The 21,654-nt window shown below is 39.1% G+C and overlaps 1 long non-coding RNA gene across 1 annotated transcript in view; it reads left to right on the top strand.

Annotated features, from left to right (window-relative positions):
* Nucleotides 1-8,030, top strand: part of LOC119523344 — a 189,832-nt gene extending 181,802 nt beyond the window's left edge. Inside the window, exon 4 of the long non-coding RNA XR_005214609.1 lies at nucleotides 4,636-8,030. This is a non-coding gene — a long non-coding RNA (uncharacterized LOC119523344). The remainder of the gene's footprint in view (nucleotides 1-4,635) is intronic.
* Nucleotides 8,031-21,654: the final 13,624 nt, after the last annotated feature.

Here is a 21,654-nt window from a genome sequence, read left to right as displayed (position 1 = left end):
AATCATGTCATCTGCAAATAGTGAAAGTTTTACTTCTTCCTCTCCAATTTGGATGCCTTTTATTTCTTTTTCTTGCCTAATTGCTCTAGCTAGAACTTCCAGCACAATGTTGAATAGCAATGGTGATAGTGGGCATCCCTGTCTTGTTCCTGTTCTTAGAGGAAAAGCTTTCAGTCTCTCCCCATTGAGTGTGATGTTAGCTGTGGGTTTTTCATATATTGCCTTTATCATGTTGAAAAAGTTCCCTTCTATTCCTATCCTTTGAAGTGTTTTCATCAGGAAAGGATGTTGAATTTTGTCAAATGCCTTTTCTGCATCAATCGAGATGATCATGTGGTTCTTCTGCTTTGATTTATTGATGTGGTGTATTACATTAATTGATTTTCTTGTGTTGAACCAGCCTTGCATACCTGGAATAAATCCCACCTGGTCGTGGTGTATAATTCTTTTAATGTGCTGCTGGATTCGATTTGCGAGTATTTTGTTGAGGATTTTTGCATCTATATTCATTAAAGAAATTGGTCTATAATTTTCCTTTCTTGTAGTATCTTTGCCTGGTTTTGGTATTAGGGTGATGTTGGCTTCATAGAAAGAGTTAGGTAGCTTTCCCTCTTCTTCAATTTTTTTGAAGAGATTGAGCAGGATTGGTACTAATTCGTTCTTGAATGCTTGGTAGAATTCACATGTGAAACCATCTGGTCCTGGGCTTTTCCTTTTTGGGAGCTTTTTGATGACTGACTCAATCTCTTTACTTGTGATTGGTTTGTTGAGGTCATCTATTTCTTCTTGAGTTAATGTTGGTTGTTTATGCTTTTCTAGGAAGTTGTCCATTTCATCTAAGTTGTCTAGTTTATTAGCATATAGTTGCTCATAGTATCTTCTCATTATCTCCTTAATTTCTGCAGGGTCGGTAGTTATATTTCCTTTACCATTTCTGATTGCATTTATTTGCATCTGCTCTCTCTTTTTTTTTGTTAGCCTAGCCAGTGGTCCATCGATTTTATTGATTTTCTCAAAGAACCAACTTCTGGTTTTGTTGATTCTCTCTATTGTTTTCCTGTTCTCAATTGCATTTATTTCTGCTCTAATCTTTGTTATTTCTTCCCTTCTGCTTGCTTTGGGGTTAGTTTGCTGTTCTTTCTCTAATTCCTCCAGGTGAGCAGTTAACTCTTCAATTTTTGCTCTCTCTTCTCTTTTAATATAGGCATTTAGGGCAATAAATTTCCCTCTCAGCACTGCCTTTGCTGCATCCCATAAGTTTTGATAAGTTGTGTTTTCATTGTCATTTGCCTCGAGGTATTTACTAATTTCTCTTGTAATTTCTTCCTTTACCCACTGGTTTTCTAAGAGGGTGTTGTTTAGCCTCCATATGTTTGTGAATTTTATGACCTTCTGCCTTTTATTTATTTCCAACTTCATTCCATTGTGGTCTGAGAAAGTGTTTTGTATAATATCAATATTTTTAAATTTGTTGAGACTTGCTTTGTGACCCAACATGTGGTCTATCCTAGAGAATGTTCCATGAGCACTTGAGAAAAAAGTGTATCCTGCTGTTGTTGGGTGTACTGTTCTATAAATGTCTGTCAAGTCTAGTTCATTTATCATACAATTCAACATCTCTGTTTCTTTAGTGATCCTCTGTCTAGATGTTCTATCCATTGATGAGAGTGGTGTATTGAAGTCTCCAACTATTATTGTAGAGGTATCTATTTCTCCTTTCAGTGATCGCAGTGTTTGCCTCATGAATTTTGGGGCATTCTGGTTTGGTGCATAAATATTTATGACTGTTATGTTTTCTTGATGAATTGACCCTTTTATTAATATATAGTGTCCTTCTTTGTCTCTTTTAATTGTTTCACTTTTGAAGTCTAACTTGTCTGATATTAATATAGCTACTCCCGCTTTTTTCTGGTTGTTGTTTGCATGAAATATCTTTTTCCAACCTTTCACTTTCAGTCTATGTTTGTCCTTGTGTCTAAAGTGAGTTTCTTGTAGACAGCATATAGATGGGTCCTGTTTTTTAATCCATTCTGCCAGTCTGTGTCTTTTTATTGGGGAGTTTAATCCATTTACATTTAGTGTTATTACTGTAAGGGCAGTACTTTCTACTACCATTTTGTTTTTTGGAATTTATATGTCATATCTTATTTTTTCCTCTCTTTTTACCTTTCCTGATAATCTTCATTTCTGCACTCTTCTCCAACTCTCTCTCTCCTGTCTTTTCCTATCAGCCTGTAGCACTCCCTTTAGTATTTCTTGTAGTGCTGGTCTCTTATTCACAAACTCTGTCAGTGTCTGTTTGTCTGAAAATGTTTTAATCTCTCCCTCATTTTTGAAGGAAAGTTTTGCTGGATATAGAATTCTTGGTTGGCAGTTTTTCTCTTTCAGTATCTTAAATATATCATGCCACTGTCTTCTTGCCTCCATGGTTTCTGCAGAGAAATCTGTACATAGTCTTATTGACTTTCCCTTGTATGTGATGGATTGCTTTTCTCTTGCTGCTTTCAGAATCCTCTCTTTGTCTTTGACATTGGACAATCTGACCAGTAAGTGTCTTGGAGTAGGTCTATTGGGATCTATTCTATTTGGGGTACGTTGTACTTCTTGAATCTCTAATTTTCTGTCTTTTATAAGAGTTGGGAAATTTTCAGTGAATATATCTTCTATTACTCTTTCTACCCCTTTTCCCTTCTCTTCTCCTTCTGGGATACCCATAACACGTATATTTGTGCGTTTCATGTTGTCACTCAGCTCCCTAAGACCCTGCTCATATTTTTCCATTTTTTTCACCAGCTGTTCTTTTGTGTGTATGAATTCGAATGACCTGTCTTCCAGTTCACTGATCCTTTCTTCTGCCTGTTCAAATCTACTGTTGTGTCCCTCCATTGTGTTTTTCATCTCCTCCATTGTGGCCTTCATTCCCATGAGTTCTGCCATTTGTTTTTTTAAGTTTATGAATTCTTCTTTATGGTCAGCCAGTGTCTTCTTTATATCCTTCAGCTCTTTTGCTATATCTTCCTTCATTTCATCAAATTTATTTAGCATTAGTTGCCTCCACTCCTGTGTCTCAGCTGAGCTATTAGTTTGTTCCTTTGGCTGGTCCATGTTTTCGTGTTTCCTGGTATGGCTTGTTATCTTAAGTTGTCTAGGCATCTGATTCTCTTGATTAGTTTATTTTGGAGCTTGTTTTCTGTCTTTTACCTAGTGGTTTTCTTGTTGGTTGGCTTTGTTCTCTGGCCTCTGTTATTCAGTTCAACTTATTCTAGACCTCTAACTTAGGTTCTATTTAGTTGATCACAATTTTTCCCCTCTTGTTTTTTCTGTTTCTTGCTCTGCCTCTATGTAACCTTTTTGTGAGTGGGTCTCCTTGGATATGGTCGACCCTAGTCAGATTTTCCCAGTCCAGTGAGGCCCAGGTCTCATTGGGAGGGTATGGAGTTTTCCTGAGAATGAGACCCTCCTATGAGGCCTTTAGAATTGGTGCTTTTCCTCTCCTGTCCAGCAGGTGGCGCTGGCCAGCCCGCAGCTCCCCCACCAGTGTAAGGAGGTATGGAGCCTTTAATTCTCCTGGTGACTCTGAGCCTGTCAGGGGCGTGGCTGACTGAAGCTGGAATCTGAATTCCAGCCCCTGGGGTCTGAATTCCCAGAAGGAGGACTGCCAGTTGAGCTGGGCCTCCCTCCACTCTCCCAATCCTCAGACCTCCAATTGTCTCTCAGGGACACTATTCCCTTCTCCTCTCTCGTCTTTGGGGCCTCTCCAGGTAGATTCCTTGGTCAGCCTGAGTTACCAATTAAAGATGGGGCTGGAGGCCTTCAGTAGTGAATACGGAATTCAAAGACACTGTGGGTACTCTTGTCTCCCCTCAAGCCCAGCCTAGTCCCTCAACCTGGGCTTTCCGATAGAAAATAACCACATATATTACTTTTAGATAAAAAAAAAAAAAAAGTAGAAAAGAAATCAAGAAAAAGAAAAAAGGGAAAAAAAAAAAAGAGTCTCTTTTAAATGTCTTTCCCCAGCCTGGAAGTTTTGTCAGTGTCAGAATAGAGCATTTAAAGATATGCTTTGGGCTATTGTCTGATAATTACTCTCCAACTGCTTCAGTTCCACCCCTGCCAGGGGCTATTGAAATGCAAAGAGATAAGGGATCAGTGAGAAGCCAGAAGGGACAAAATGTAAGGGAAAAAAAAATGGCTTTTTTGGAGTCTGGGAATGGGTGCCCGCTTTTACGTGCCCCCACTTCTTGGAGCCCAGCCCTGCTTTAGCACCCCAGCTCCCAAAGTTAGTTAATTAATTTGTTAATTAATTCTGCAGTTGAGGCTGGGTTGAGCCTCCCTTCTTGCCCTCAGCAGATTGCTGTTTTTTGGTTCTTTCCCCCCCCCCTTTCAGGAAGCCGGCAGCAAGACAGTCTGTGAGGTCTGGGTGGGGAGGGGCGCCAGACCCCTGGTCCGGGGAACTTACAATGTTCGCTGCGATCTCAGCTTTTCCTCCAATTCCAAACTTGAGTCCAATGTGTGACTGGTTACTGGAGACCCCGAAAACGCTGTTTCATATAGTTCTTGGGTAACTGCCAGCTGCTCTAGGGGAGAGACGAAATTCTGCTCCTCACCACTCTGCCATCTTGCCTCTCTCCCCAGGTCGCCACACTCCAGGCCCAGTTGATAAAGCTCTCACTGGCTTTCTTCTACCACAGAGAGCAAGGTGAGACGGTGAGATCGGGGGACTACGGATTGCCCAGAAAACCTCCAATGCTCCTTCTGCCTGGAAAGCTTCTCCCTAACATTTATTTTTATTTAATGTCTTTTCCAAAACAGTATAAAAGGTCATATGCAATTTTTCCAGATCTTGATGCCATGGGTAGGAATCAATTTTACAAATATATTGATTTGGTCTTCATTTAGATTTAAATGAGTTATTGTTTCCAGGCTACTTTTAAAACATTCTTTTCTTTTCTAGTTTTTCTAGAAGGAAAAATTAGTAAACTTTCAGGAATTCAAAAATGGTTCTCCACATATATCCTAGCATGAACTATTCCTTACTTAAGATGCTGATTCCTGAAGTGGTTTTTCTTGATCAAAAGTAATTTTTAAGGGTTTTGAATTCCTTCATTGTGACAGGTTTAAATTGCTTGAACCTCAAACAGATTTTTTTCCTTCTGTTTTGTTTCTTCTGTCATTTTAGCATCTAGCCTTCATCATAAAGCGGCAGACTTAGGGTAAACAGAGCAACACGTAATTTTAAGCCAATGACAGCAATCAAAGGCAACTTACACAGAGACTGCAGAAAGCTGCTGGAAGGCCTTTTCTTTTTCCATATTTCTTCTTTCTCCATTACTCAAAATGTGTGAACAGGGGGCCTTCACTCTCTGTGTTTTAAACATTGGCAAAGAGAATCTTGCAAGTCAAATACATACGGCACCATCCTGTAATGTAGCTCCAGTGCAGTTTCCAATTTGAAACTGATTATGGTGGTATAAATTTGTATGCCTATAGTACTTACTGCTGACACTTGGAGGACAAAATCCTTTTTGATAAGTGACCTGGTCTTACTTTCATATTCTTGACATTATGAGATTTTTAGATAATTTTTTAGACTCCTGGTATAAACAAGGGATTTGGCTGACCAGTCCTTGGGGAGCCAACATTCAATAGAATAGTGAATTCCCATTTTGTCTCTGGGTAATGTGTACCAACTACTTTCCTGTGGGAGGGTTTCCTCTATTATTTTGAATTATTTGGCCCTTTTGAAAATGAAGAAAATCACTTATTTTCAGTCACATACTAATCACTCTGAATACATTGCTAAACTATTGTTTTTCAAAAAATTTGGTCCCTTTATGTCCATAATTTGAGCATTTAAAAAACTCAGAAGTATCTTGCCTATATTAAACTTCAAACTGAAGTTATGCCTTGAAAAAGTTTTTGTCTTCCTCTCTCAAGATTTATAACAGTTTTTCTTTGTATTCCCATTGCTTTAAAACTTGTCACAATAAAACAGAATACACAACTGTTCTGGTATGGCACAAGAATGGTTTCCTATGATTCCCTTAATTTTAGGATGTGGCTTGACTGTTTTGGCAAGCAGGACAAATAATTGAGGGCATCTTTTCTTTTTTGAGGGCGTCTGTATTGCTTTGGGCTGATAATAGAAACTGTAGAGAGACTTCCCCACAGCAAATGCCATTTGTTAATTAAGTGCATAGGGAGGCAATATGGGACCTTGTGAACTGCATCATTGAAAGAATCACCTCTAAATACACGAAATTAGCAGCACCAAGTTCTTTGTAGTCAGTTGTCAATCCTCATTTACTGACAGAGGTTAAATTCTTTAATGGAGAAAAAGCCAAAAATTTTGGCTGGTCCATTATGGTGATTCTAGCAGACACTTGAAGTTCTAATTTCTAGTACCAGCCAACATGGGCAAAAGGTAGCCAAGATGGATAACTTGGGTCTTTAGAAGGCCTCTCTTGACTGACTGAAAGAGTGATTTAACAAATGAGTTGCAGAGAAAGACCACACAGCCTCTCTCTAGTCTACAAACTCCCACCCTCCTAACATCCCCTAGTGGGTTCACAGTGCCTACTTTTTCAGTTAGACTGAGGAAACTGCCAAGGCTTGAACTGCAGAAATCAGTATTTGAGTAATGAGTAACTCAATTCTACTTAGCTTTGGGATGTAGCCAGCTTTGCCCCAACTTGGCAGGCCTTTGAACATTCTTTTTGAGTCATATATTGCAACTGTAACTCAGTCAAACACACTGACACAATTCTATGTTTTGTGAATTCCACTCAGAGGATGATTTTATTTTAGCTGATCCCATCAGTGTGTTAGAAATGTACACTATAGAATGTTTATGTATTAATTTATATGCATTTTATAATTGAAAGCAGTTGTTTTCACATGGCTTTATGTTTCTTGCTTTCATAAAGTCCCCAGTGAGTTATTAAACCAAATCTAATATCCTTATCACTGTGGGGGCCTATTTGTAGCAATTGATACTATAGATCAAGGGACTGAGAATGGGGTCCATAGGTTAGAGTTAATGTTGCTAGTTAATTGTTTAAATAAGGATGTGTGATATAGAGTGATGAATGAGAGCCTTCATTTGAAAACAGTGGACTCTTATTGATTTGGGCTTAAGCAGGAGAAGCCTGATTACTATCAGGCATGTTTCATTTAGCAAAGAATATGGAGTTTAAAGAAAAGTTGAATATGCAAAGTGGCAGTGATGAGTCTGGCAGTTACAGTAAGAACACCTTAAGGGAGGATGTATTAGAAATCAAAGTTTCTGTTATCTTTTATCATATTGTGGTTTTAGGTTTTAAGTTTGGACTGAAGATGTAATTTTTACCATTTCTTTATGATATGTGTTCATATAATAAAGGGGATATAATCCACTAAGAATTAATAGGATGTTATTTTCCCATAAAAAGGGTAATGCCTGATTTGTAATATTCTCTCTGTCATTTCTATTATATGCCTCTACTTAATGAAATGATCAAGACCCTCTAAATAAATGGAAAACCTGGAAGGTGGTTAAATTAAATGAGCAATACATGCTGAATCTCAGAGGAAGGAATATTTGCACATCATTTACCCTTTTGAGGGAGGGCATGGAGAAATGGACCCAGGTGGCATTATAGCAGTGATTCTCAAAGTGAGGTCTGAGAGCCAGTGAATTAGTTACTATGGCAGCTTGTAAAACAAGCATATTTCTAAACTCTACCACAGACATGCTGAATCAGATTCTCTGAGGGATGAGTTCAGGAAACTGATTGTTTCAAAAACTTGCCAGAAAATTCTAATGCCTACTCAAAGTTAGTGATGTACCCCCAAAAACAGTGTTTGGCTCCATATCAAGCTGGCCCCAATCAGGCCTAATTTCTAGCTGAATCCCAAGGATTTTGCAAAAGTTTTTGAGAATGCAGTATATGTCTATGGATAGGTATGAATTTGAGTACTCTGAATTTGCATCAACAGATGCAAATACCAATTTATTTCCTCTAATTAGAATTTCTTAGTTTAGTCAGAAAACCGGGTGATATTCCATTGAAGAAACATAAGGCTGTGTTTCGATTTTTTTGCGAATCTTCTTTTCCCAAGCACATGCAGATGTTATAATTTTGCTTCTATATGTGGTAATCTAACATGGAGTTCTAAATAATATGGGAATGTAATTTGATTGCCATCTATCCTGGAGTACACATGTATGAGAAAAGCATGGAATTAAGTTCATGATGTCATTTTCCGGGTGGTGAGATTTGGGGTGAGTTTTGTTTATTTTGCTGTTATCTTTATATTTTTATTTATAAGTTTCTTATAATGAGCAAGTATCTCCCTTCCTCCACCTAACCTCCATTCTCAAAGAGGAGGGTGTGTGGTATAAAGCTCTCTCAGGAGTGGGATTGGGTAGCACCTCCCAGATGATCATTTTTTTATTTTTTGGTTCAGTGGTGTGCAATATAAGTTTCACTATATTTTTGCACTTTTTCAAGACAGAACAACATAAAATTTATACTTATTAATATCTGTTCCAACCCAAATTAGCCCCAAGACCAAAGAACATGCTGGGCATAAAGTTACCCATGAGTTTAATTTGGGACTTACAAAACAGGACACAGTTCTTCCCTGTGGCAGGTCAGGAAAGTGAAGTCAGGAGTATGTAGAGTGGGGTGATTTTTCACTTTACCAACAACAGCAGAGGGGATAGTCTTAGTGGCAGTTTCCAATTCTCCAAGAGAGTTGCTTTTCAACATAACATCATCAATATAATGAAAGAGAGTGACCTGTGCTGGAGGTTTCCACATTTTAAAATCTTGATCTACCAAACCATGGCCGATAGTGGGACCATGAAGATATCTTTGTGGTAGCAAGGCAAATGTTCACTGTTGACCCCCACCCCTTGTGAAGGCAAATGCAGGCTTGCTGGAGGGATTTAAAGAAATACTAAAAAGGGCATTAGCAAGATCTAACACAAAATGAAACTGACTGAATTGAGCATCTATGTCCCACAACAAAGTAGCTACATTTGGTACAGCTGCAAACCAAGGAGAAGTTACTTTGTTAAGTTCTCTATAATCAATAGTCATTCACCAGGCACCATCAGGATGTTTCAATGGCCAATCTGGGCTAAGTGTGCTGTGAGTGGGGATTGTAATGCCCACTCTTTCCAATTCATTAATGATGGCAGTGATTTGTTGATGGCCCTCTGGTAACTTATTATTGATGTCCTGCAACTGTGTGTCTGGGGGAGGGGTATCTTACTGGTGACTAATTAGCATGTCCTGTTTGAACAGTTTTGACCACCTGGCACCAGAGACAGAATTCACCTACAGTAGTTTGCACAGTGATATTCTGTCTTTTGCCAGCTAATAACTGTTGTTGTGTTGCTTTAATACATTTTCCATATATTAGGGTATATTCTGTTCCATTATTCACCAGTGCCCAAACCCTACGTCCATTAGTGGGGGACCATGATGTAGGTAACTCAATATGTGGCTTCCAATCCTCAGTGTCCCCATATATTGGTCTTATTTGGTGATCTTTACCTGCCCCCTGTGTGAAGGGAAAAAGGGCTTGCCATGCCTCCTTGGCAGGGAGAGTGGGTTGCTCTTTATAAGTAAAGGTCAAGTTTTTCGGCAACACTTCTATTCTCCCTCTGGTAATCTGGTTCTAAATTTGATGTATCTCTGCTTTTTTTGGTAACCTGCTCCATAACCTTACTAGCATAGGGTCTGGCTGCCTATCAATATCTTTAATTTTAGTGCCAGCAGCTATTAGGTCAACCCACATCTGTCTACATGACACACAGTTTGGACTGTCATGTCTCTTTGGGGCACAGCCCATATCCCTAATTCCAGTTCCTTTTCACCTTAGGTATTCAGATTCCCCTAGATCTGCTACTATTTGGGCATCCCATGTGATGGGTTGCCCCACCAATGTGCTAAGAATGGGCACCAGTGTCCCATACCATTGATTTAGGGCACTATGTAAGATTGTGTTTTTTATATCCATGATGGAAGTTTCATTATCTGGTCCCACAAAGTTGGCAGCATACACTGCATGTTAAATTCCTAGCCCCCTTAGTATATCTTGTAATTCATCAAGCATGTTCCAATGGGAGGTGACCTGGGGCATGTCCCTCACATTGGACCAAGTTTCTTTACTCTGAATCACTAGCCAATTTAATAGTGAGCTGGACTCAGGTCAAGTGACTAAGGAATATATACACTGGCAGAGGGAAGGGTGAAAGGTAATAGAGGCCAATTTGTTTATTTCATGTCCTGAAAGCAGTATTCCCTCTGCACCAGTGTTCCACAGGTGCAGCAGCCGATTTGGAAAAATTTCTTTAGGTTTTTGTCTGTATTGATTCCCAATTTTCTGTAACTCAGTGGCAGTATAATTCCACATTGTAACCAACACCTTTCAATCAGGAGGTGCTGCTAAGGCAGTGGCAGCTACAGTGCCATCCACCACCACCCCCTGCCTGGGGATCAGGGTGTTGTGTCTGCTCCACTTTGATCTTTTGTTGGACCAGAGAATGAATATGCTTACTTCCCTCAATTTCAGGTCTCCAGTCAGATGGGGGCTCATTCTCATCTGAAGAAAAATCATTGGGGCCCCACACTTTGGGATCCCAGTAAGAAGTCAGAGTATGCCTGACTTGCCCTTTGGGTGGCTTGCACCCTCTTGCTCTAGCATACCAGCATGCTAATGTCTCTAAACTTTTATCTACATGGTGCAGCCTCATTTAATGCATCCTTCAAATCTGCTTGGGCTATGTACATGTCTCTTTCTAACTTAAGTTCCTGTTCTAGGAGGTGAACCTCAGCTTTGACTGCCAGAGCTGCTTCTGCAGCTGAACACACAGCTCCTAAAAGAGGCCATGCAACAGCGGCAGTGGCCTGATGGCTCTCCCTTTTCTTATGAAATCCTGTCTTGTGGCCTACTGCAGGAGAGCCAGCAATCCAGCTGGGGATTTCTGGGTATCACCATACTCCTTTGGCAGCTCCTCATCCAGGAGGGCAGGCTAGCTCCCCACATGGATATTTCAGGCCATCCCAGGATTCCCCCTGGGGAGTCTCCTTTCCTAGGACTCATGCCCATTACAGCCAGTGGTTCCTTAGTCTCCTGGCTTGCTCATCAAATGTTCCAACCCAGATTAGCCCCAAGACCAAAGAACACATCTGGCATGGAGTTACCCATGTGTTTAGTTAGGGACTTACAAAACCAGAGATGATTCTTCCCAGTAGTGGGTTGGGAACATGAAGTCAGCATTCTGCATTTAGAGGAGAGAGAGGAGTGCTTGGGGGGGGAGGGGCTGGCTTATAAAGGTTTGTGACAACAGAGTTTCAGCAGGGTCTCAGAAGATTTGGCTACAACAGGTTCTTGTGAGATTTGGTTATAACAGGATCTCACGAGATTTGGTTACAAGGTCTTGCAAGATTTGGTTATTAGTAGTGATTAGGAGACTTAATGACTTTCCTCCTCTTGGAGGCAGCTGTTTGCAACTCATAATACAGTAGGGGTCAGGAACCCAGGCCCTGAATCTCCAGACATCATAATAATGCAGCCCTTCATTTTAATTGATTTTTTGTAACCCACTTAACAGAATTATGGAGGGGGTTCTATTGTTTTATTGTTCTTTTTTATATGTAAAAGAAAATGCATGTAACAATGAAAGAAAAATCCAAGAACCTGTCCCAGAGATAATTCTTTTCCAAAGAACCTGTTGTTTTCAATATAATATTAAAAGACGTAGACTTCCAAACATAGTTCCGTTTTACCTTAAATTACACTTCAAGGTGGTAAATTACACTTCAGCTTCATTTCCATATTACATAGAAAATGCATTCATGAATCCATACTGATTGAACCTAATCTAATTTTGTAATAAATATTTGAAAAAAACAGTGAAACTCATTACTCTTGGTGAACCATAAGATTTGGCATATTATACTAGGCTGTTTTTCAAAATGTATATAATTGTTTTCCATATTATAAAAAATTAAGGTAATCCTATATTTACATAGCATTACTTTTAAGTAGCTTAAAACTCTCAGGAGATCTTCTCCAAATTAAATTTCATATTATTTTCTGCAAAATAGGGATTAGATAGTATTTTCCTTCTCTTATATATCCTAAACTATCATGCAGAAGGCATGAGTCATGCAGCCATTGAGTAACATAGCAGAACAATAAAACCCTGGACTTTAAGTATCAGTTTATTGCTTTTCATGTTGTATGAGGTTTTCCTCTGCACACTGATTTTGCCCATCTTTTTATAGATTTAAAGAGCTATTGTGTAAAATAAAAAATAATATTCAATAATTGTATATGGGAATCAAGAAACTGACAGGGAAAATTTGATTGATTTTAATCACTGGTCTCCTTCAATCCCATAGTTAGAAGAAACTCATGATATGTGAGTGAATGTCTCATCAAATATGCAATCTGTTGCCAAATCCTGATCCAACACTCTGATAAGCAGAGCCAAAGCCTTCATTCAGAATATATTTTATTGACCACCTCATGGAGTTTTACTCTTCTCATAAACTCTCACCTTCAAACCTTCCCAAATACTGTGACCAGATTAAAATTTTACCATTCAGCAACTCTACAAATCTCCCCACAGCTCTGAGTTACCCAACAGAGAAAAGAAAATCCTTGGTATTTCGGTTTGAAAGTGCATTGTCACTTTGCCATCAGCTTAGCTAATTTCACTTTCTCCTCATATACAATGTTGACTCGCTGGCTAACTGAATAATTATACCTCAAAACCCATTTCTCAATTCTACCTCTTTCCCAACTGTCAGTTTTCATGGAATCATAAAAGTTTGGAGCAAGAAGGGACTTTAGAGATTAATTAGACTAAATGTTTCAATTTTGCCTGATGAAATGGAAGCAGAAAGCGATTGACTTGCTTGAATTTGTGTAATTTTTTCCTGTACATAAAATAGTATTATTTGGTTTATAATAAATATTATCATGTTATATATAATTCTTTGTTATTCAGAAACATATATTAAATAGCTTTCCTTGACTATTATTAGAGTTCTACTTCGTTCCCTTAAAAATATTTTGAAATAATTATTGATTCACCTGCAGTTGTAGGAAATCCTGAGATTGCAATAAATACAGACAGATACTATGTACCCTTCACCCAGTTTCCCCCAATGGAAACATCTGGCATAATAACATCATAACAGGAATTTGATAAAAATATATCAAAATGTATTGACCTATTCAAATTTCACCCATTATACATGTACTCATTTGTGCCTGTATTTAGTACTATGAAATTTTATCAATGCTGTCAAGATACCAAAGAGTTCCATCACAAGGATCTTCCATGCTATCCACTAATAGCCACAGCCACCTCCTTTCCACCCCAGCTCCATAAAACCTGGCAACTACTAAGCTATATTTTTTTTTTCATTTTGAGAATGCTTTATGAATATAATAAAAGTATATAACCATTTGAGTTTGGCTGTTTTTAACCCAGCATAATTCCCTTCAGAGTCAGCAAAATCAGTAGTTTTTTCTTTTAATTCCTAAATAGTATTCCATGGTTTTAATGGTGTGTTTAATCACTCATCCTTTGAAGGACAACTTATTTGTTTCCAGATTTTGTCTATTGTGAATAAAGCTTCTGTTCTAGTTTGCTAAAGTTGCCAGAATGCAAAATCCCAGAAATGGATTGACTTTTATTACTTCACAAATTTACAGTTCTAAGGCCATGTAAATGTCCCATTTAAGGCATCAATAGGACAATACCTTCCCCAAAGAAAGGCCCATAGCGTATGGATTTCCTCTTTCACACTGGAAGGCACATGGCCGGAGTCTTCTGGGCCTATTCCAGGGTTAGCTTCTGGTTTCCCTTGCTTTCTCCAATATGTATCTGGACTTACGTCTTAGCTTCTCTCTCTCAGCTCCTGTGCATACTTGCTTGTTTCTCCCAGGGCATTTCTCTTTAAGCATCTGGGAGTCCTTTCTTAACTTCTCTGGAGCAAACTCTGGATTTCATCTCTCAGCTTCTTTCCTGGTCCTGGTTTCAACGGCTGTCTCCAAAATGTCTCTGGGCATTTTCTCTTTAAGTTTCTCTGTATCTGTGTCAGCTCTGCGCTCTCTTAAGGACTCCAGTAAACTAGTTAAGATCCACCTTGAATGGATGGGGTCACATAACCATGGAAATAATCTAATCAAAAGGTTCTACCCTCAGTACATCTGCATTCACAAGATTGGATTAAAAGAACATGGCTTTCCTGGGGTACATAACAGATTCAACCAAGCACAGCTTCTATGAGCATTCACATACAGGAGTTTCTGTAAACATAAATTTTTATTTCTCTAAGATAAATCTCCTAGAGTTTGATTGCTGATTCTAATGGTAACTGCATGCTATTTTTGTAAGAAACTGTCAAATGCTTTCCCGAGTGGATTCACCATTTCTACAATCCCACTAGCAGTATAAGAGAGAGCTAATTTCTCTGCTTCCTTGTCAACATTTGGTATTGTCACTATTTTTTATTTTAGTTATTCTAATAGGTGTGTAGAGATAGCTCATTGTGATCTTTTTCTTGTTTTTCTTTTTTAGAGAAGTCATGGATTTACCAACAATCATGCATAAAATACAGAATTTCCATATACCTGCCTATTATTAACAGCTGGCATTGGTGTGGAACATTTGTTACAATTGATGATAGCATAGTTTTTACTATGTACTATTAACTATAGTCCATGGTTTAACTTAGGGTTCACTGTTTGTGTAGTGTAGGTCCATAGAGTTTTTTAAACTTTTATTCTGTTACCATATATACAATCTCAAAATTCCCATTTTAATCGTATTCAGATATATATATATATAGTTGCTGTTAATTATGTTCACAATGGTACATTATCACCACCATCCATTAACGAAACATTTCCATCATTCCAAATAGGAACCCTGTACATAACATTTCCTTAATGGTTAGTGATCTTTTCTTGTGCTTGTTTGCCACCTTATTTATCACCTCTCCAGTGAGATCTTTGTTCATGGTTTTTGCCATTATCTAATTTGACTGTTTGCCTTTTAATTGCCAGCTACTGAGGGTTCTTTATATTTGCAAGATACAAGTCTTTTGTTGAATATATGATATGCAGATTTTTTCTCACTCTCTAAAGCTTGCCACAGGATCTGTAGTGAGATCCCTTATTTCACTCTTGATATTGGTGATTTGTCTTCTCTCTTTTCATCTTTGTCATCCCTGCTATAGATTTATCAATTGCATTGATTTTTTTCAAACAAGCAGTATTTGGGAGTCCACTTCATCGTGTAACTTACCTGTGCCTCAGGGCCTGCATTGGCCCTATCTCATATAAATCAATTCCATTTGATGAAGGTGTACTCCTGGGATCTCCTAAAATTATGACCTGGTATGTCCACAACACCCAATTCATGATGGGGACCTCAAGTCACATAGGATTTTGGTGGCCTGTTGTTAAGTATTCACTCTCCACTAAGGCCCAGTAACAAGTCAAAAGCTGCTTCTTAAAAGAAGTGTAATTAAATGCAGAGGATGGCAGGGCTTTGCTCCAAAATCCTAGGTGTTGAGTTATGATTCAACTAAAGGGCCTTCCAAAAGCTCCAAACATCATTCCTATCTGCCACTGGCATTTCAAGCAACATTGGATCTGCTGGTTCATATGCCCCAAGTAGCAGAGCCTCTCACATGGCAGCTTGGACCTATCACAGAGCCTTTTTTTTATTCTGAACCCCACTTAAAACTAGCAACTTTGGGTCACTTAGTAAATAGGCTAGAGTAGCAAAATGAGGAACATGTTGCCTCCAAAATCCAAAAGGACTACTAGGTATTGTGCCATTACTTTGGTTGTAGGAGGGGCCAGATTCAACAACTTATCCTTTACCTTAGAAGGGATATATCAACATGCCCCACATCACCTAAGCCTTAGAAATTCCACTGAAGTGGGACATTTACAGTGTTATCCTACTACCTCTATTTTGAAACACATCAAGCACTTCCAAACATTTAGAAAGACTAGATATTTCAGATAAGAACTTACTTGTCCACTGCATATATAGTATTATTAATTAAAACTGCACAAACATAACAATGGTCATAATCTAAGGAATCACCTAAACATGACCATCTTGGCCTCGAACCATTCCCTCCCCACTTCCTTTTCTCCACCGCTAGTTCAATAGACAAGTACAGGCAACTGTAATGCTTAGAGGTGGTTGAACAAATTCATACCCAAAAGTCATTTACAAGAGACAAGCTTTCCAGTTATTTTCAACCCAAAGTATACAAAACATGCTAATTTTACTAACTCTACTTTGTCATACACTGGTAACCACTTTAACATCTGCAGATCAGATGTTCCAAAATTAGGACTCAGTCCATTATATACACTATATATACAGCCAAACAAAATGCACAGAACATTTCTAAATAGACTATCTGTTTTATAATTCAATTTTATTGAGATATATTCACATACCATAAAACCATCCTTGGTGCACAATCAACTGTTCACAGTACCATCACATAGTTGTGCATTCATCACCCCTATCAATTTTTGAATATTTTTCTTACTCCAAAAAGAATGAAAATATGAATAAAAATTAAAAAAATACCAAAAGCATTTCATACCCCCCATCCACTCCATTTTCCATTTGGTTTTTGTCTCCATTTTTCTACTCATCTCTCCAGACACTGGACAAAGGGAGTGTGAGCCACAACGTTTTCACAGTTACACAGTCACACAATGTAAGCTACATAGTTATGCAGTTGTCTTCAAGATCAAGGCTACTGGGTTTCCACAGTTTCAGGTATATCTTTCTAGCTATTCCAATACACTAAAAACTAAAAAGGGATATCTATATAGTGCATAAGAATGCCCTCCACAATGACTTCTAGACTCCATTTGAAATCCCTCAGCGAGAGAGGCGGGGCAAGATGGCAGACTGGTGAGCTGTATGTTTTAGTTACTCCTCCAGGAAAGTAGGTAAAAAGCCAGGAACTGCGTGGACTGGACACCACAGAGCAATCTGTCTTTGGGCATACTTCATACAACACTCTAGAAAACGTGGAACTGCTGAGATCAGCGAAATCTGTAAGTTTTTGCGGCCAGGGGACCCGCGCCCCTCCCTGCCAGGCTCAGTCCCGGGGGAGGAGGGGCTGTCAGCTCCAGGAAGGAGAAGGGAGAATTGCAGTGGCTGCTCTTATCGGAAACTCATTCTACTGATTCAAACTCCAGCCATAGATAGACTGAGACCAGACACCAGAGACTCTGAGAGCAGCCAGCCCAGCAGAGAGGAGACAGGCATAGAAAAAAAACAACACGAAAAACTCCAAAATAAAAGCAGAGGATTTTTGGAGTTCTGGTGAACACAGAAAGGGGAAGGGCGGAGATCAGGCCTTGAGGCGCATATGCAAATCCCGAAGCAAAGCTGATCTCCCTGCCCTGTGCACCTTTCCTTAATGGCTCTGGTTGCTTTGTCTATTAGCATTTCAATAACCCATTAGATCTCTGAGGAGGGCCGTTTTTTTTAAATCCTTTTTGCTTTTTCTAAAACAATTACTCTAAGAAGCTCAATACAGAAAGCTTCAAAGAATTGAAATTTGGGCACGTCAAGTCAAGAGCAGAACTAAGAGAGCTCTGAGACAAAAGGCAATAATCCAGTGGCTGAGAAAATTCACTAAACAACACAACTTCCCAAGAAAAGGGGGGTGTCCGCTCACAGCCACCATCCTGGTGGACAGGAAACACTCCTGCCCATCGCCAGCCCCATAGCCCAGAGCTGCCCCAGACAACCCAGTGTGACGGAAGTGCTTCCAATAACAGGCACACACCACAAAACTGGGCGTGGACAATAGCCTTCCCTGCAACCTCAGCTGAATGTCCCAGAGCTGGGAAGGGGGAGCAGTGTGAATTAACAGAGCCCCATTCAGCCATCATTTGAGCAGACTGGGAGCCTCCCAACACAGCCCAGCAGCCCAGAACTGCCCTGGGGGGACGGCACTCACCTATGACATAGCACAGTCATCCCTCAACAGAGGACCCGGGGTGCACAGCCTGGAAGAGGGGCCCACTTGCAAGTCTCAGGAGCCATACGCCAATACCAAAGACCTGTGGGTCAGTGGCAGAGACAAACTGTGGCAGGACTGAACTGAAGGATTAGACTATTGCAGCAGCTTTAAAACTCTAGGATCATCAGGGAGACTTGATTGTTAGGGCCACCCCCCCTCCCCGACTGCCCAGAAACACGCCCCACATACAGGGCAGGCAACACCAACTACACACGCAAGCTTGGTACACCAATTGGGCCCCAAAAGACTCACTCCCCCACTCACAAAAAAGGCTAAGCAGGGGAGATCTGGCTTGTGGAGAACAGGTGGCTCGTGGACGCCACCTGCTGGTTAGTTAGAGAAAGTGTACTCCACGAAGCTGTAGATCTGATAAATTAGAGATAAGGACTTCAACTGGTCTACAAACCCTAAAAGAACCCTATCAAGTTCAGCAAATGCCACGAGGCCAAAAACAACAGAAAATTATAAAGCATATGAAAAAACCAGATGATATGGATAACCCAAGCCCAAGCACCCAAATCAAAAGACCAGAAGAGACACAGCACCTAGAGCAGCTACTCAAAGAACTGAAGATGAACAATGAGACCATAGTACGGGATATGAAGGAAATCAAGAAGACCCTAGAAGAGCATAAAGAAGACATTGCAAGACTAAATAAAAAAATGGATGATCTTATGGAAATTAAAGAAACTGTTGACCAAATTAAAAAGATTCTGGACACTCATAGTACAAGACTAGAGGAAGTTGAACAACGAATCAGTGACCTGGAAGATGACAGAATGGAAAATGAAAGCATAAAAGAAAGAATGGGGAAAAAAATTGAAAAACTCGAAATGGACCTCAGGGATATGATAGATAATATGAAACGTCCGAATATAAGACTCATTGGTGTCCCAGAAGGGGAAGAAAAGGGTAAAGGTCTAGGAAGGGTATTCAAAGAAATTGTTGGGGAAAACTTCCCAAATCTTCTAAACAACATAAATACACAAATCATAAATGCTCAGCGAACTCCAAATAGAATAAATCCAAAAAAAACCCACTCCGAGACATATACTGATCACACTGTCAAACATAGAAGAGAAGGAGCAAGTTCTGAAAGCAGCAAGAGAAAAGCAATTCACCACATACAAAGGAAACAGCATAAGACTAAGTAGTGACTACTCAGCAGCCACCATGGAGACAAGAAGGCAGTGGCACGATATATTTAAAATTCTGAGTGAGAGGAATTTCCAGCCAAGAATACTTTATCCAGCAAAGCTCTCCTTCAAATTTGAGGGAGAGCTTAAATTTTTCACAGACAAAGAAATGCTGAGAGAATTTGCTAACAAGAGACCTGCCCTACTGGAGATACTAAAGGGAGCCCTACAGACAGAGAAACAAAGACAGGACAGAGAGACTTGGAGAAAGGTTCAGTACTAAAGAGATTTGGTATGGGTACAATAAAGGATATTAATAGAGAGAGGGAAAAATATGGCAAACATAATCCAAAGGATAAGATGGCCGATTCAAGAAATGCCTTCACGGTTTTAACGTTGAATGTAAATGGATTAAACTCCCCAATTAAAGATATAGATTCGCAGAATGGATCAAAAAAAATGAACCATCAATATGTTGCATACAAGAGACTCATCTTAGACACAGGGACACAAAGAAACTGAAAGTGAAAGGATGGAAAAAAATATTTCATGCAAGCTACAGCCAAAAGAAAGCAGGTGTAGCAATATTAATCTCAGATAAAATAGACTTCAAATGCAGGGATGTTTTGAGAGACAAAGAAGGCCACTACATACTAATAAAAGGGGCAATTCAGCAAGAAGAAATAACAATCGTAAATGTCTATGCACCCAATCAAGGTGCCACAAAATACATGAGAGAAACATTGGCAAAACTAAAGGAAGCAATTGATGTTTCCACAATAATTGTGGGAGACTTCAACACATCACTCTCTCCTATAGATAGATCAACCAGACAGAAGACCAATAAGGAAATTGAAAACCTAAACAATCTGATAAATGAATTAGATTTAACAGACATCTACAGGACATTACATCCCAAATCACCAGGATACACATACTTTTCTAGTGCTCACGGAACTTTCTCCAGAATAGATCATATGCTGGGACATAAAACAAGCCTCAATAAATTTAAAAGATTGAAATTATTCAAAGCACATTCTCTGACCACAATGGAATACAATTAGAAGTCAATAACCATCAGAGACTTAGAAAATTCACAAATACCTGGAGGTTAAACAACACACTCCTAAACAATCAGTGGGTTAAAGAAGAAATAGCAAGAGAAATTGCTAAATATATAGAGACGAATGAAAATGAGAACACAACATACCAAAACCTATGGGATGCAGCAAAAGCAGTGCTAAGGGGGAAATTTATAGCACTAAACGCATATATTAAAAAGGAAGAAAGAGCCAAAATCAAAGAACTAATGGATCAACTGAAGAAGCTAGAAAATGAACAGCAAACCAATCCTAACCCAAGTAGAAGAAAAGAAATAACAAGGATTAAAGCAGAAATAAATGACATAGAGAACAAAAAAACAATAGAGAGGATAAATATCACCAAAAGTTGGTTCTTTGAGAAGATCAACAAGATTGACAAGCCCCTAGCTAGACTGACAAAATCAAAAAGAGAGAAGACCCATATAAACAAAATAATGAATGAAAAAGGTGACATAACTGCAGATCCTGAAGAAATTAAAAAAATTATAAGAGGATATTATGAACAACTGTATGGCAACAAACTGGATAATGTAGAAGAAATGGACAATTTCCTGGAAACATATGAACAACCTAGACTGACCAGAGAAGAAATAGAAGACCTCAACCAACCCATCACAAGCAAAGAGATCCAATCAGTCATCAAAAATCTTCCCACAAATAAATGCCCAGGGCCAGATGGCTTCACAGGGGAATTCTACCAAACTTTCCAGAAAGAACTGACACCAATCTTACTCAAACTCTTTCAAAACATTGAAAAAAATGGAACACTACCTAACTCATTTTATGAAGCTAACATCAATCTAATACCAAAACCAGGCAAAGATGCTACAAAAAAGGAAAACTACTGGCCAATCTCCCTAATGAATATAGATGCAAAAATCCTCAACAAAATACTTGCAATCGAATCCAAAGACACATTAAAAAAATCATACACCATGACCAAGTGGGGTTCATTCCAGGCATGCAAGGATGGTTCAACATAAGAAAAACCATCAATGTATTACAACACATTAAAAACTCGAAAGGGAAAAATCAATTGATCATCTCAATAGATGCTGAAAAAGCATTTGACAAAATCCAACATCCCTTTTTGATAAAAACACTTCAAAAGGTAGGAATTGAAGGAAACTTCCTCAATATGATAAAGAGCATATATGAAAAACCCACAGCCATCATAGTACTCAATGGTGAGAGACTGAAAGCCTTCCCTCTAAGATCAGGAACAAGACAAGGATGCCCGCTGTCACCACTGTTATTCAACATTTTGCTGGAAGTGCTAGCCAGGGCAATCCGGAAAGACAAAGAAATAAAAGGCATCCAAAT

The sequence above is a fragment of the Choloepus didactylus genome, chromosome X, assembly GCF_015220235.1.
Source record: "Choloepus didactylus isolate mChoDid1 chromosome X, mChoDid1.pri, whole genome shotgun sequence".
NCBI lineage: Eukaryota > Metazoa > Chordata > Mammalia > Pilosa > Megalonychidae > Choloepus > Choloepus didactylus.
Note: the sequence above shows the minus strand (reverse complement) of the source record. Positions and strands in the feature narration are given on the sequence as shown.